The sequence below is a fragment of the Oryzias latipes genome, chromosome 2 (assembly GCF_002234675.1).
Source record: "Oryzias latipes chromosome 2, ASM223467v1".
Classification (NCBI taxonomy): Eukaryota; Metazoa; Chordata; class Actinopteri; order Beloniformes; family Adrianichthyidae; genus Oryzias; species Oryzias latipes.
Genome location: NC_019860.2, coordinates 16194796 through 16212847, shown reverse-complemented (window position 1 = coordinate 16212847; position 18052 = coordinate 16194796). Strand labels below are relative to the sequence as shown.

The window sequence follows — 18052 nt, the reverse complement described above, 5'->3', positions numbered from 1 at the left end:
AACATTAAGCGCTGGCAGGTGGATGACAGAGGCAGCAGGGAAACAGGTTGTTTCTCTTAAATTGGAAACAGTGCAGGACTGATGCAGAGCAACCAGGAGAGAAAGAGCCTTTAAAATGAGGCTGTAAATGTCAGACTTAATAGTATCGATGAAATTCATCAGCTGCAGCCGCTGGAGAGTGTGTTCAGCTCGGGGCGAGACATCGCCTCCTTTTTTAGACTGCACCATCCAGGCTTTGGATCCTCTGAACCGCTCTGCCACAGGTTTCTGAACATGTGAACAACTGCTAAGCTGAACCTAAAGAGCAATTAACACCACCCTCCTGTTCACTTTTAGACAGAACTAACTGCCTAAAATAAACAAAAGAAGACTTCAGTCAAGTTGACTTTGCAACCAGCCACCTAGTGGTGATGTGGTGAAGTGACTTGGCTCCAGTTACTTTTTATTTTTACATTATTCCAAAGAGGTCAATCCAAGATCCACATCTCTGTTCATCATATCAAAATAAAGGGATGTCGTATAGTGCCCTTACTCCGCAGTTGTTAGGAAAGTGCGAGAACTGGCCCTTTAGTGACCCCACATCAGAAAAAAAAAGAAAAGAAAAAGGGATCACATCATATTAGAACTGTAGTTAAAAGACTTTTTCAACCTTTTAAAACCTAAACTCCAAACTTTGTGCCAATAAGTGGAATAGCTGAACTGAGTATTTATAGTGTGCTGACGAAAACATTTCGCGCTCGTTTCATTTACATTCAACATCCCGTAAAAAAGGAAGATCATTTCTCCATAAAACTCTCAAATCTGTCGGTAGTGTTGTATTAAATCCCTAGAAGTTTAATATCTTAAGTTATCACATGGTCTGATCGAATACGAAAGCCCATTAATTTTAATTTAGGACACACCTCAAAGCGCACGTTGGTGTTAAAGGCTAATGCGGTCATCAGGCAGATATGAATGTCTGGGTTGCAGTTCAGCAAAAAGGCATCCGTGGGAGAAATGACTACCTTGATCTCAGTTCGTTTATCTACTTTCCATATGCTTTGAGGAATTCAAACCTGTAGAGCTTTCACACCTGCCAAATGGAGCAAATTGGAGCAGGAACTCAAACCTGCCAGCAGGAATGAAGAGGGGTTCCCACCATGTTTGAGAGCGACCAGAAAAAAAACCCTTTCTGTGGCAGAAATTCAGGTGTAATGCCTGAGTCACAACTGCCCTTACGGGTAGATATGTCAATCTGCGGTTGCAAAAAATGGGCAACCTGTACGAACTTAAAATGTCGTTGACCACTTGGTGAGCCTGTGGAGGGAAAATGTTCCACACGTTATTTTTAAGGAGGACAGATCGTAGCGAACTTCTAAACAACTCATGAAGCTACCTTCACATCGGGCATTTGACACGTATTCTTGAATACTGGCGCTGGTCTGCCACCTAGTATTGGTGCGAAACGTACAAGTGGTGCAAATCTCACGATTCCGCCAATGAAATGGTTTGGTTTATTTCTAGCGTCCTTGCAATGGCTGATTTGAATTACCATCATGTCAGGATAGTGACCTTGGTTTATATTTGTTAGAAGAACAAACGCAGACATTTTCAGGGTCATTGCCACGTCTGGGTTCACAAGATGAACCAGCTTTGCTCTGAATGTGGGAAGTTTCACCGCTTCACTACCAGATTGGGGTTCCTGATTGGTCAAAGTTTGACCTAGTTTGACTTGGAACATGCGTTCAGTGGACAGAGTGTATGTGGAACTTGAAAAACGCTCATAGAAATATGTGAATCCGAGAGTTTTGAACTTGATAGCCCAAAACGTGCGTTTACATAGACTGTTTATTGGACGTGTAGTCTGAGAAGGGCCATGCTGTTGATAAAAATGCTAAATTTTAAGCCCTTAACAGCTGAATTTTTTACAGCTTTAGAAAAAAAAGTAGATGCTAAATTAGGTTATTTTTTTTAACCGGAGTGGTTTGACGCATCCTTGCATCAATTGTCGTCAAGCACACAAAATATAATTTCCCTGTTGTAGTACGTCTGGTCTAGGCTGTAAACTTTGATCCTCCCAGCCAGCATGTGATTTGTCAATTAAAAGCTAATCGACTTGCTAAAAAAAATTGTATGCGATTGCCCTGAATAAATGACAGCTTTCTGGTGTTTGCCAGGACTCGGCGAGTTGTGTTTACTCCGAACACAAAGGCATCTATCTGATCTGACTTATTGATTTCAGGTGCTCGGCTCAATGTTCATCTTGCCTTTGAAAGAGTTCATTTTCTGTCATAGCAGGTAATCTGCGGATCGCATATCTCAAGACGTGCAAAGGAACCCTTGTCTAAGGCTCAATAACAAACTGAGATGGCGATCGATGTGACAGCAGGCCAAAGCCGAAGAGTCAGACAGCGTCAACCTCTCCAACCTCTTCTATTGTCTTTCCAACACCTTTTCTTCCCGTCTTCCCTCACTCAGTGTCAGATGAGGCTGTAAATTCTCCCTTTGTGTTCTCAGAATGGCTGTTTCCCTCTGCTTTTGTCGGAATATTTGTCAAATTTAGCTGTAAAGTGGTGAATTACTCCACATAACGGCACAAGTGTCAGATCTTTTTGAAAAACAAAACAAAAAAAAACCTACCAAACCCACTAAAGCTCCCCAAAGGGAAAGTCGGGCGACAGCCAGAGGATAAAGACATTGGAGGAATTTCTATTCGCAATGTTTACATCAACACCGTCAATTACCACTCTGAGCGATCGGCTCTCTCCCATCATGCACTCCTGCCTGTAGAGCATCACAAAAAAAGGCCTCCCATCCAGCGCACACTTAACGACGTGAACTGCGTGCAGATTGCAATATTCAAGAGAGACACTTCACTCTAAAAATGAGCCAACCATCAATTGACGAAAGAAAAAAAGTGCCGGATGATGGATAGGAAACACAATTTGGGAAAAGGATGTTCCATTCTGGGCTCAAATGTGTAATTACAGCACTTAGCTGTTAAAATTAGATCCCGCCTAAGTACACCATCCTCTTTACTTGAAGTATCATGAATGATGAATGAAGGTATCCATTATTTGTCACAAGGGAGCCAGGATTAGTGTGATTTTTGACCTCTTAGTTGTCACTTGGGACTGATAAACTGGGATTTCATCACCCCCCTTTTGGAAAAACAAACAATATTTGGATATATGAACCTGTTCGTTAGGTTTGGGACATATGCTAGTGATGTTGACAATTTTGTTTATAAGGTTGGGGTGTCGAACTGGACCAAGTGAGCGTGATGTCACCCATTGAAAATGACTCCAATAAAATGAAGTTAATTCAGTCACCATTTTTCGATGATATGGTTGCTGCAATGTTGGAGCCGGAAAGCCTCAGTAAGCAGTGATTTCTATGGCGACCACTCTCGCCAATCAGGAGTAAGTCCACATCCCTGCAGCTTGAAAGCAGGCTGCACGAAATCTGTCAAATGTTTCAAACGCTCAACGCAAGACCGCCTACTTTCACCAAAGCATCTGATTGGCCAGCTTATGACTTGAATAACTTGCTCTACAGAAAATATATCAGGTCTATATATAAAAATATATCAAAAAAAGTTATTGGTGCAAGATTTCTGACAAACAAAAGGACTGAGTTGTTGCTGTTTATTTATCTAAAGAGATCTATGGGATATTGGCTTCTTGGAACCAATGGGTACTTTTTTAATGGAATGCGAGGTGGGAGGGGTCCCTCGGTCCAAATACATTCAATGGCCTCAATCCTCTTTTAGACAGACTGAGCAGTACTTGAATAAACATATGTATTTGATTGCACTATTTAAGCGCTTACTATAGCTCTGATTTTATTTCCACCATCAATTTTATTAACATGTCCCCCCTTGGGTCACTCAGTTAGCCTAAACTTACCTCTTAGTCAATTTTCTCTTCCTTTTTTGTTGTTCTTTGTCTGCCAGGCGGCCTTTCTCTGTCCCTCAAATAGTTTCCATTTCTTCCCCCAGTTCAGTAGGCCTGTGCACCAAAATGATAACTCACATCCAACCTCAACCCTAACACTAGAAAAGGGTTCAGAATTGTTTGAAAAACTTTTATTAAAGCTTAAAATGGGAAAAAGTGTAAATACTGGGGTTGCCAGTTAAAATCAAGCCTGATATGGGAAGTACCCATAGTGCCCTTGGACGCATATTAATTTCTAAAATTTTACACTTTTAGGTAGAAAAACCCCCTCAATCTCAAACAAATGATTAGCAGCTGAAAAAGAGTGAAAACCTTTGGGGGCAAGGTGTCGAAGGGGGGTAGAATTTGTGCTTTCAGCTGTAGCCCCAGTCAGGCCGGTGAGGTAATATCTGCAACACCATCAGACAGGTACAGCCTGGAACAAGCTGAGCACGTCCCCATTATACAACAGGTCGCCTTGTCGAGATAACGCCAACGACTCCAAGATGCAGTGGGAACACACGAGTAGCCCCGGATCTGTGTGCGGGAAACACGCCGCCCTTTTGTATTTTGAAGGGAACACACCTGCCGGGCGAGCTGACAGCTCCCGTTAGTGAGAAACCTGGAGCTTAGAGAACAGCTCTCTAAGGCTCTTCAGCTAGTTAGCTTGTCTGTAAGCCCCACTCCAACACTCAAATCTAAAATCCGATAGCATCTTTGAACTGAAACTGCTGATAGCAGCTTTAGCTCTCGTTTCCAGAAAGGGCTTCATGGATTAGGGAACACATGGAGAACTTCTGTAACTGAACACACAAGTAGAAATGGGATTTTGGCGAGAGAGAGAAAAAATGTAGGAGTGTCAGCAAAGTCTCTAGTTTGGAAGTGTTTTTTGGGAGACAAATGTGCTCACTGACGCTAAGAAAGCCTCCAACGAAAAGCCACAGATGGAATCTAAACCCATGTGTGTGCACAAAAACACCAAAACAACAACCAACAACTGGGTTGTAAAGCTACAGCTTAAATGGCATGTACTTCAGCCACTGTACTTGAAGGGAGCTTTTAAGAAAGATCTTAAAATACAAGGGAGTCTTCTGGTTCTACAGATTTTTAGTCAACACAATATGTTCAGATTTTCTGATTGAGTTAATACATTCAGATAAAAAACCCCTTTCTAATAAGGTGTGTGAAAAGAAAAAAAAGAAGATACATTTTTGGACATAACTTGCTCCTTTGTCGCAGGATCAATATTGGATAGAATATGTAAAAAAAAGTTTCTTTGATGAAAAAAACCCCTAAAGATCGAAGTGCTGCTTTTGTGAAAAATAAAGATCGAGATCCTTCAGTCTAATGTCATTCAGTCAGCTAATGTGTCAATATCAGGGGTGTAAAAGCTCCTTTACAGTTGTAACTGTTACTGTTCTCTTTTTATTTTTATTTTTTTACCTCAAAACTCCTTTTCTTTACTTGAAATCTGGTTGTCCTAAACACTAAGGCTAAAGTAGATAAAGAAGAAACATAGATGTTCAGCTAGTTCAAGCATGCAAAAATGAAAGAAATAGACATGCAGCACACCAACCAAAGAATAAAAATTCAGGTTACTTACAAATAGTACCATATTTTTCAGAAGGTGAGACTTCAACTCCCGTGCGACTTAATACAGTAATCTTTGTGGATTGTAAGGATGACTACTACATCTTAAAATTGTGTTATTATTTACTAAACTGGCTGGCAAAGTAAAAGAAGAAAAAAAAAATTCCAAATATGCTGTAAAGATCTGAATTTAACATAAATATAACCCATAGGACAGATCTGCAAAAATAGGTCTTTAAAAGCTTTTAAAGTAGGTAATTGTGCTTTAAATAGGAAACTTTTAAATATTTGCAAAATTACTATCAAACTTCAACTGAATTCTTAGGTTGTGATAGTTTTTACACAATTGAGTGAGATGAGGGATTGTGGGTAAAACAATCCTAGCATTTGCTGTCGTGCAGGAATCCCAGCAGGAGCTCCAGCTGCTCAGCTGGATGCGACTCTGGTTGCCCAAAGCTTCTTCTGTGACAACGCTGCTGTCTGCACAAAGCGCCAGGTGAACTGAACGCATCTGTGGTCAGCTCAGGTTAACGTCTTCTGCTAGAGAAACAAATGAGTCACCAAATAAAGGAAAAGCTTCCGGTGAGACACATCAAGTTATAAAGATATGGGACAAGAAAAAAAAAATGTAAAAGCACAAAATGTATCTGATGAAATCTTTTGTCTTACATTAAATTATAAGATGTTGTTAATTAAAATATCTAGATAGAATTTCAAGAGATCAATAATTCCTATACTTCAGGATTTTTGGTCTTTTTTAGGCAAAACTTTTAAATGATCCATCAATTGGCATTATTTAACAGTAAATGAACACTTCTTCTTCATCGGTCACCTGATGTCTGAAATTGTTACTAGAGCCAATTACTGGGGGAATCAAATTCAAGCCCAGAAGGAGGTTACCATGGTGACTGCATTCTGAGAAGGGGGGGGGGGGGCAACTACCTGTAAGCTGGACAGGAAAAACATGTTTATGTTGAAACGAGAAAGACGGAGCTTCGAGTCAATCCGTTTTTTTTTCTTGCGACTTTTTTCTACCGAACGACAAACCCTCAGAGTCAGAGTTGAGCCTGACGGGTTCTAGAAGAAGATTAAATAATGGGAACAAAAAGAAGAGGTGGGCAAATGTAAGGATGAAGGAATGAGGGTGGTGGTGGTAATGGGACGTCTTTAAACCTCCAGAGCATGACTTTTACAGTCACACGCCACCGAATGACCGCAATATATTTGCAGCTGCTTTAATGGGATTGTTGATCAATATCCCTGATTTCATGATTATTCTGCCAAGTGCAGCGGCTCCAGGTTGCAAACCTTGTAAATAAAACACCCATTAGAAGACTTAACACCCTTTTAAAGTATTTCTCTAATTAGGATTAAGGAGACACCAAGTGGACAGGTTGAGTCGTTGGAATCAAGTTAAAGGATTTACGAGTGTTTCCTAAATTGCCGACTGACTTTAATGTCCGTGCAGGGAGGCAGAGCAGCTGCCGGGGCCGTTTTTTTCCGTGGCGTGGAGTCAGCAGTTAGCCAAAGAGGGACGTGCGCAGGCCTCATTTCCATCGAATGCGCGCAGAAACGCCCATAAACAGCGGTTTGGTAATCAATACTTCAGACAGCCGCATCGCTCATCAAACCTGCTTGCATCTGCTCACATAAAAGCTGGGAATGAAGCGACGTGCGGGTTGCTCCAATTCAGTTTTTAGTCATTTGAGATCTTAACTAAATCCATTTTTACTGACATGAAGAAAGAAAAAAAATGTTATTCTTCCATTACATACATGTAAGTAAAAGTAAAAAAAAAAACATGATGTGTAACAAATTAAAAGAAGCAAAAAAAAGTATTTTTAAAAACTGAAAGTTTCATTTAAATTTTTTAATGCCAGAAATACATTGTTTTGAGTAGAATTAATGTATGATTTTAAGTTAGATAAATGAGTAAGTTTCAGTTGTATAAACAAAAAAATTTAAGTTAGATCAACATATTAAATTGAGTTGGATGGAGGTAAAAAAATCAAGTTCAATAAACTTAATTCAATTACGTGATTCATTAAAGTTGGATCAATTTTTTTCTTTTTAGAGTGCTTGCTTCAATTTTCTGCAGGGAAAAAGGGAACAGGTTTGTCAAATGCTTTAACACGGCAAGCATTAACTAACGCTTCCAGGTTCAACACCCCCCACCATAGACAGCTGCCCCGTCTCAGTGCCTGGTCATTTGTTCAACCACAGGAGACACAAATCAGAGCCAGAAACTTCCGAAGTGAATCCCGCAAAATATTCAGTTCAATGACAGTTGGACTTGAATCTTAGCTGCTTTACAAAGTGATTTTTCATGCTAACTCTGTATGGATTAATGTATGAATGGAAATGTATGTTTTTTCAAGATCAGTTAAAAAAACAAATAATTTGGATGTTCTACGGCAGCTTTTCCATCAGTCAAACTGCTTCTTGCAGTCAAAATGACTCAGGGGGGATCCGCATCTTAATGCGGTCACCTCTCAAGTTTGGCGATCGGACGACAGAGGAGACTTGATGCTGAAGGGTATCAGCAGGGACGGGAGGTGATGCAGCCCTGATTTACCCTTCATGACAGCTGTAAGGCAGCAGATCCATCTGTGTGATTACAGCCAGCCCGCTGACTTTGCTCCGAGATGATCGATCTGTGCTGCCTGCCACCCCACCCATGTTTTTTTTTCTGCCTTTAAACAAATAAATTCTTATTGAGAAGCGGGGGTTGATATGAAAATCTTCTGACACTTGGCTTCATCGGGTAACTCGTTGATGGACGAATCAGTTCCTTTCTTTCTGGAAAACGTCATTGGGTTCACCCAGAGCTCAGTAACAATTTTGGACATCCTGGAGAGTAAAAAATTAATGGTCAACCTTAAATGGAAAAAAGGAGGCTTCCCTGCCTTTTAAAATATATTTTTTTCATTCAAAAGACATCTAAAAAGTTTACTTAGAACAGCAGGTGGAAGCAGTGATGCAATCATGTGCAAGAAGATGCTGGCGTGACGAGTGACTGATATTTCATGAAAAAAAACAAAAAAAAAAAACATTTACAACCTGCAACTCTATCTTTATCAATATCCAAGTTTGCTCTGTATAATATGAACATAAATACAATATTAATATAAAAAAAAGGTAAAAGTGAGTGATTTGTGGATTCTTGTCTGTGTTTAAAGTCTTATTTTGAATGTTTTCAACCCTTACACATCCTCTATAGTGGTACTTCCTGACTGCTTGTAAATGCCACATGGGTTGTTCTTCTAAAGTGCATTTACTGCCTTCCTTAAGGACCTTTACAGTCACAGTCCCATTCACACGCAATGGTGGCTTCGCTGCCAAACACAGATGCCAGCATGTAACAAAGGTAGTATTATGGGATGCCCAAGAACACTTTGACGCATGGGTGGGCAAGGTGGGAACTGAACCTGCGGTCTTCAGATCAGAGTCATACCGCTCTACCTCTGCACATTGCAGTACCTGCCTTTTGACTAAATGACCAACTGGTGTTGAAGTTCTTTGAAAAACAGCCAATTGCAGTTCATCCAGGAACCACAAGGGGCTTATTAGTTGTGTTAACGTTTAATCACAGTAGGGTATCTGAACTACACCCAACCCTATAACACCAGAGATGTTGGCGGCGACACCAAAATAAAAAATTTTCAACTATTTACAGGATCAACGTAAATCAGCCGGTTCTTACAGAATCAGTTGATTTAAGTCGAAGGCGTATGCACTTCGATACTGTAAAGGCAAATTTCTCCGCTATAGAATTTGCTGGACGTCAACTGCATAAATGGTTGAAGAGTTGGGATGTTCAAAAGAATGTCAACTGTGAAGCTAAACCTCCGATCTTGAAGGGTTCTGCATGTTTGACCCCTAGAGGCTGGGTTTTCCCAACATTTTAAGCAATGGGAAAACTGGCCAGGGAGGAGTCGGGCTAAAACAACCATGCCTGTAGCACTTTTAGGTACAGATCATCTGGTGTAAGTGTAAATGTCCACTTGTTACCACGCTCAAACTGGCCAAGGTTTATGAAAATACATTTTTAGAATCAAACTTTTATGTATGTGACCAGATTTTATAAACAACCTTTGCACAAGTACAGAAAAAGAAATCCTCAAGAACAAACTTTTTTAATTTGTATTTTAAAGTCATGCAAAAACAGGTTGTGGGCTTTTAACATAGAGAAAAAAACTCTGTTTAGCACTGACCGCCATAGAGCTAAAGTCTGCCTTTACCTGGTAACACCGTGTCATAAGAATTTTGACATTATATCTGTGTGTGGCCTTTATTTTTTCCAGAGCTCAGTTTTGTCTTGTTTTAGATAAAGGAAATGTTCAAACTGGATACTAAAAATGAAGCAAATTATTTTCTTTAACAGAAACTTAATTTGCATAATTATAGATGCAAAGCACATTTATGTATGAACTGAGAAAGCTATAATTAACTTATATGGTTTCTAGTTCTCTTAATTACAAAAGCAAGTAGTTAATCTTTACTTTGTGTACTTTTATAACCGGGGCTCTACTGTTTTTTTTATGTTCAGGTTATTGCTCATACAACCAGTTTATATATCTCCAATACTCTACTCAAGACTACTGGTATGAGTGACTGATGTGTCTTAAGAAATTGATATATCCCAATTTGATGGAAAAAAAGAGTCAATGACCAATTCTTTGAAATGCAAATAAAAGCACAAGTAAAATGTGACATGAAAACAGCAGAAACGCTAAAAGCTGGCCACTTTTTTCTTCTATGAAGACAAAAAGCCGAAGGTGAGGCAGAATCCTTTAGAATTCTGCTCATTTCAAGCCAAATTATTGTGCTTTTATTTCCACAACACCTTCCTTTCATCTTCCTGCCAAACCTCTTCTCTACAGAATGGCCTCCATCAAGGCAGCACCATTTAGCTGCTTGCTCACGTAACCCGAGTTCGCTCGTTTTCCAAAACATCCAATTGATGGGCGCCATTCACGGGACAGAAGCAACATGAGCTTTTTGTCCCAGAGGCTTAGGAAGAGATTTTTCCCTCCTATCCCCCAAGAAAAAAATGTAATCCAAGTAGTGAGACTAAATGAATGCTGTGATAACTCTTTGGATTGCAAAAATATTGACCAAAACCATAATATGTTTGCAGTCCTTTGGAAGCCTACAGACCCCAGATTCTGTTGGTTTTACAAAAAACTCTGCAGGTTTGACCTTAACTAGATGCAGGACCTTTACCAACTTTGCTTTTTTTCAAAGAGGAAAAATACGGGTGGCAAAATATGTTTTTGATAAAGAAACCTGACTGGACAAATTGATTTTGTATTGATTCATTTTTGCAAAATGCTCAATAACATTTGGGCTAAATTTCATCTTGTTTTCAATTATTTTGTATAAATGTGCACACTGGATTATTAACTTTTTTGTTTTTGCCAGAAACAAATCACTTGTCATGTAGGTGAATAACTTCTCACATAGTGCTGTCTTTTTGGGGATAAAACCATAAAAACTTACAAGAATTTCTTTTTTATTTGCTTCATTCAAACCACACAAAAACTTACATAATCTATCAGCTGTTTCCAGGCAGGCTAAATACTCAAATCCCATTACATTTTCAAGTTATTCTTTTCTTACGTTTTAAAGTTCAACAACTTTTTAAAGATCTGTAAAATTTAGCAAGCAGGTAGACTTCTGTAAACTTAATTGGGAACAGGTCGATTTGCTGACGTCAGACCGGGATGTTTCTCCCGGAAGGGCAAAAGGTTTTCGAACACTGTTTCAGTAACAAAATGGATAGATGATGGTAGATTCTGCATCGATGATGTAAATAAAAATATCTGCAGCGACATTGATTTTTCTAGTCATACAGGAAACCGACTGTTTAGTCTGGTTAGCATGTCAGTGAAGTTAATTTGCCGTGCCACACAACAGTAGCTTCAAGATCTAGGCCCCGCCACAGGTCCAGACTTGGCCCCGCCGAAAGTTTAGACATGACTCCTAGAAGAAGTGCAATTTTACAAAAATGTGAACATGAACAAGAAGTCCACATTTAAACCTTTAGAAAAGGTTAAAATGTAAATATAATTTGCGATTTGCAGACACTATATAATGGCACGATCCTCATTGTGCCGTAGAGGCAGAATCCTTCCATGTCTGCTAAACTGGGTCACAGCTGGTCATACTGCTGAGTGATGCAAGATGTTGTCCAGTAATAAAGTGTTCCAGTGTGTAGCCAACAAAGAGCGCAAGTAGTAACAAAAGTGACCAATACATACATCAGCATGGTCCCACTGAGAACGGTTTCCCTTTGCCTTGCACTCCTAACACAGAGACATAAGAGACTTACACTTAATGCCACAGGACTTCATTTCCAGTCAATAACCCAGACTGCATTGCAGCTTTCATTAAATCACTAATTAAAACCCCCACAGTCAATACTACAAGTTTACAGATCATCTTATCACTGGCTTCATTCAGCTAATTGCTATTTGCGACAAGACTCATTGTAATTTATTTTTAATTAAAGGTACAAATTAATAGATTAATTCCTGGCAGGGAGTACAAAGGTTGAAAAGAAAGAAATCCATGCTTTCACTGATTCCAAACTCTTCATCAAATGGAGAAATGGGTCCAGGTCTCTAATTTTAACTGACAGGGTAAAGATAACTCAAAAAGTTGCTCCAACAGTTTGATGAGAACAAAAAAAAAAAAAAAAAAAAAAAAACAGGTTTAAATGCAATGTCTTAAACATTATTTCAAAGTTTCATTTTAATCATGTATGTATTCAATTTGATGCAGAGTCCAGTATAAAAAAAAACCCTACTTATAAAGGCTTCCAAACTGTCAGGCACGGTGGTGGAGGGCTAAGGATTAGGGTTTCAGCCACAGAACCTGTTCACGACAAGTTCTGCAAACCTAATCTCACAAAATAAATTATATAAGAGACATTCCTATCCCTCAACATCTACTACCCAGTTTATGCCCCTCCTACTCACTTCGGATTGGTTGGATCAGACAATTCCAAGTGTGAATGATTCAACAATCCTTGTGTAGGAAAGCAGAAGTAGTAGTAGTAGATCTTGAAGAGCAGTGCTGGGTAGCCCAGATCAAGGCAAACCACGAGTTCTGTCAAAACTTACAATGGTCTGTCCAATAACTGGGACTGAGAGTTTCTGTGGTTGATTTTGACAAGTCGTAGGTTTCTGACTGGTACAGTAAAACAGCTACTTTTACTTAAATATGGAAGAAACCCCCTTGAGCGCAGAGAACCACAGGACACCACAGACCACAGCAGTATCCGTTAATCAAGACTCACAGGAAAAGGTTAGGTGTCCCTGTGGCTATATGAAGGTGCACCACATGCCATTTTACCATTATATGGCTTCTATTGCTAATTACTACATCTCAGAGCCTCTTTTTCTTCCCCTTATGTTGGTGAGCTCTTGTTGTCATTGCTCTGGTTTGGCTGTTTGTGGAGGAAAACTTAGATGGTGAGTAAGGTTCTGTTTAAAACCAAGTGTGTACCCTAAGAATGAAACAAAATATGAAATGTGAATGATATTTTTGCCTGGGTGTGTGCTTGTGTCCGGTGAAACTAGAAACTGCTACTGGGCTGAGGGAAAAGAGACAAAAACAATTTAGACTGGTGTTCAGGCGCTGTCCTGCAATCAACATATTTTCACTCCCAACTCGTCATACATGGACATATTTTGGGTGTCCCCTCCACATCACTTTGACGTTTTTGGTGTCCTCAACTCATTGTTTTTTCAACATGCTGCCTAGTCCCATTGAATCCTGGGTCCCCAACCCCCTGGACCTCTATAAACTTTTAGTTGAAGACCCCTGTCCTATGGGCTGTTGGAAATGTATTTGAAAAAAAAAAATGCTATTAGACACATAAGGTGTCCTAGATTAGTCTTCAATTATTACTTTCTTCTCCATGATCAACCTTTAAATAGTTAGAACTTCCTTAAATTAAAACTGACCTCCCTACCAAATCCGAGTGTTTGATTGGTCAAAGTTCGACCTGGTTTAACTATCAATGGCCATGCACTTTGAACATAGAGCCCAAAAAAGGTTGTAAAAACTTGCGTAGCTATATTTGAACACCCAATTTTGAAGGAGGAAACCTGAAATGCTCATTTACACATGTTTACATGTTTGAAAACGTGTTGCAGAGGCCGGTGTGAATGTAGCTTTAGACCGAGGCCGCACATTGCTGGTTCTTTAGGTTCATCCTGCAACTTATGTTCCAGTTATCGCTGACCTATTTGCTACTGATTATCACTCAGAAAATATGAAGAACCATTTACCAAATGTCTACAGAACAAAGGTTGAAGCCGTTACCAGCTCTAACAACATCATAGGTGTTCGTTGGATTCATAGTCATCACAAAAAGTAATCCAATATTTAGAAATGTCAAATTATTAAAGTCAAATAGACCCTTCTTATAAAGAGGGATCTATGCTGGTGAAACACGGCTGCAAGAACTTTGCTGTACTTCCTTAACGAGTTATGCTGCAATGCTCGAGAAGAAGGCGCGTGGCACGTGGCGGCTTTAATAGCCGGGAGTTGGGAATCTGCTGCTCAAAGTCAACATGCTGCATCTCATCTCAGCCCCCTGTTGTTTTAGTGTCTGGAAAAAAAAAGGTTTATGAACCGTACATCTGCTGTATGAGATGATACATTTGAGAGGATGGAGCAGAGTGGTTATCCATCTTCTGCGCGTCACAAAATAAGATAATATCAGCATTCATCTACTGCAAGGCGAGGGCGTACAGAGAAGTGGATGATCCGACGGAAGGAAGATTTTTAATTGTCGGCAACAGAACCGAGGAAACATCTTTCGTATGGGCATCAGAACATGGAAAAATGACTGCGAGTGAAACCATAAAGCTAATTCTATTAAAGGTTTGAAGTGTCTGAGAAACAGGTGCGTTCAATATCTCCTAATCCAATAACTCCTTGTCTAGCTGTAAGGTTTCATAAAGCTGGGGGGAGCACAATGAGGGTGAATACATTTATACTGCAGCACACACAAAAAACACCCCAGGCTAAAAATACATTCATTTTAATTAAGTAAAATATCTGTATTTACCATCTCTCATTCGATAATTAAAAACACCTTAAGTTAATCTTTTCTGCTTATTGAGAACAGCAGCTTGTTTAACTATGGAAGTGCAGATTCAGCAAATAGTGACCAAAAAGAAACGCCCCCCCCATCAAAATTTCAGACCAATTCCTTTCTTTTCATCTAGAACTGCATGCTGCTCGACAATCTTTGCTCCAAGTTCCATAATTTTATTGGTACTAGGTCTTTGATAAAAAAAAGGAGTAACTTTTAAATATGGAAATATTACACTTCAGAAGGAATTTCCATGGCATGACCATTTGGGTGCTTCCACCATGAAAATGACCACAAACAGAAGATTGGCCCCACTTTGTAGCACCGTTCTGTGGGGCTACGAGCTTAAGAACACAGGTTCAGTGTTTGAACACCATTTTTCTATACTTATCTGGGCTGGGGTCACAGGGTGGCAGAGGTCCAAACAACCACGCCTTGCTTAATTAGTTGTTCTACCTTTGAGCATCTCTCTTTAGATCTCATTCGAATTTTAGTGAGTAGCATTAAAAAGAGGAACGTAAAACAGGTTTCAAAACCACAAACAGCATTTCCAATCAGGTCCGTTTGGTTAAAGATTTTGGCAAAGATATTGCACCCACACTGTAATGAAACATACCAGGATTCACTTGCAAGTGCTCTTTATTCCTCATATTAGTTAGCTTAGATTGCACCAGAGTTCAGGTGGTATTTTCACAAAACCTATTCATCCTTTCAGAAGTTTTACGACGAGTGTTCATTTTCTCAGAAAGCTTTTAAAAACCAACGACTTAAGCTACAGACACAGTGGAGATGTGACACGTGCTCAAGAATGAACGTTTAGCCCACGGTGTTCATACTGGACAAGCAGGGAGGGGCTTCTTCCTTTTTTTCCCTGGCATTTACTAGTGCACCTAAAGCTGAAGAAGGCTTGGTGTGAAATATCGAGGCAGTGCAAATCTCTTGAATCTTGCTCCAGGCATTTTCTTTCACAGCTCTATCCCAATATATAAAAAAACTTGGCGTCATATAATTCCAGACGGGAGAAACCTGCAATTATTAATTTCTTCTCCATGATCAATTTACCAACAGTTGGATTGAGTGAATCAAAACGGATGCTACAGATCCATCACTACCAAATCAGTCCCTAGTTGTTCAAAGATTAGCTGGTTAAACTTATAACGGGTGCTCAATGGACAAGTGTTCTGTCCGCAGAGCCCAAAAACTATCGCAGAAAATTGCGTAGCTATTTGTGAATGCGGCAGCCCAAATAGCTCTACATAGACTTTTCAATGGAAATGGTCACTTGAATACGTGTTGCCGAGGGTAGTGTGAATTTGTTGATTGACCATGCTCTTGTTTCTACTGGTATATGTCTTCATAAAAGCTACCACTGACACATTTAGGATGTGGCAGTTGTAGCTTTGGGTCTTCATAAATTGGGTTTATACCACACAGATGCTCCTGAATGCTATCATACTGGTATTTAAAGACTCAAAGCTCAGCAGGTCACATGTTTTATACATCAGTGCCTGCTCTATGGTTTTCTAAGCCTTCTTGGAGGCAGATGCTACATTCAGGAAGTACTTTGTTAAATGGATTTGAGCACTGCAATGGTCAGCAGAACATATTGAGTGACCTACAATTGTCACCTTAGCTAAAAGTAGTTTAAACAGTGCAGTCGACTCATTATGCACAGTGTGTTTTAATTAAAATCTAACTTGGGTTATGGTTAGCTTTAGTATAGTCTATCGTTCAGCAAACCCTCTGATGATTGAATGGTTGGAATAGACAGTGGCCTTTAAGATGTCTGCATGGCTCACAAAGTTCAATACCGCCGTCCGCCACTTTTGATCAAACATGGCTGTAATTGTTTCCTATGATGGATTCTTATAGGATCGAAATGCCAAAGGGTGCGTCAATTCAGTGTGGTATAACCCTTTGATTAAAGTCAAAAGGAGAGGTTTGTATAAAAATGGCAATAGTTTTTATGTCTTCATTGTTGGACAAAAAAAACAAAACAATTCTTGATGTCAGAAAACATTAAAATCAAATGTATAACACAAAATACATTACATCCTCTTCGACAAGCTCTACCAACTGTTTGTCTCGTTTTGTTACTTGGTTCTCTTGCAGCAACACTTGATCTTTGAATGGATTGAGGCCTATCATGTTTTCAAAGAACTGGATAGTACAAGGTTTTATAAAATAAAGCTTTAGTCTCTTGATGCAGACACGATCTTGTCCTAGACAGGTTTACAAAAGCTTGGTGACAATTATAAAACTTGAAGTTTTTCTTTGATCAGAGAGGAAAAGATCATGGTGTAAATTTAACCGCAACACATCAACGGTTTGGTAAATATTAAGTCCCACCCCATCACTTTTATTGACTAATGCTGGCTGAGCCTTTTTCTATGTTCCAGAGGCAGATGTAGCCAAAGTCACAAAAAGATTTGTCTTCATCACGTTCTGCTTTGATTCTTTGGTAATACGTTAATCAACCTTAAAACTTCCACAAGCTTTTAAAACTAGAATGTGACAGTTTATGACTGGGTAATAAAAAACAAACCTTGGCTTGCCAGCACTGCAGTTTGTGTGCGTCGCTCTTCCAGCAGACAAAAGACACAGAGTGAAGGGCTGAGAAGAGCTCCGGTTGTGGAAGGTGAAGGTCAGGATTATTTGGATTCAAGTGGGAGGGGAGAGTCTATTGATCACAAAGAGGCAATGGCAAGGTACTTTTAGTGCAAAAACAAAGATGTGCAGAGCCAGACAGGACAAAGTCATCAGCAAAATTAAACCAACGATGTTTTTATGGTTCACCAGTTTATGAGGGTTTAAAGCAGCTGTTACTCATTCATTTAAATTACAGCTGGTACAATTTCAACCAAAAATAAAGAGCAATATTGTCCGATCTGTCAATGCAATTAAGAGAATTTGAATGCATTATGTTACGATTTGCCAGGCTTGACTGATCATCTCTAAATGCATTACTACGGACCAAAATGATTGGTATTATTCAATATTCTGACATTTTACGATTGAATGAGAAAATGTGCGGCTTAATAACCCAGAGTTTAGATAATAACTGCCGCGGCCCGGCTTTCAGATGACAGCCGCATCGGCAATATGTGACAGATACTCCACATCTGCAAGAGCACATTAACAAAGATGGGTGGTGCAGCTCTTCACTTTCAGAGCAGGTCCTCAAAAATCCCTGCTGGATATGCAATACTGAACAATGGCCATGCAACATGAGGTAATGCTGCATTTACAATGTTGACTTAGTTGTATATAAATTGACAGTGTGTTATGGAAATGAGTCCCTGCACACATTATGCAACTGGAGGCAATGCAATCAAAAGTGAGGAATCTGACTGGATTTCCTGACTGACAGAGATTGCACATGTTTAACCCAATGGAAAAAGTAAAGGGTTAAAAAATGTCTAATTCATGATTGGTT

At 39.5% G+C, this 18052-nt stretch overlaps 1 protein-coding gene across 4 annotated transcripts in view; it reads right to left on the bottom strand.

Moving 5' to 3' along the window:
* LOC101163306 (beta-1,3-galactosyltransferase 1-like) overlaps window positions 1–18052 on the bottom strand; it is a 148540-nt gene that overhangs the window by 14426 nt on the left and 116062 nt on the right. Inside the window, exon 4 of one of the 4 annotated variants that reach the window (XM_023965358.1) lies at window positions 17162–17296. The exons of the other annotated variants lie outside the window; for them this stretch is intronic. The gene's annotated coding sequence lies outside the window, so the exon portion shown is untranslated. The remainder of the gene's footprint in view (window positions 1–17161; window positions 17297–18052) is intronic. 4 annotated transcript variants of the gene reach the window in all.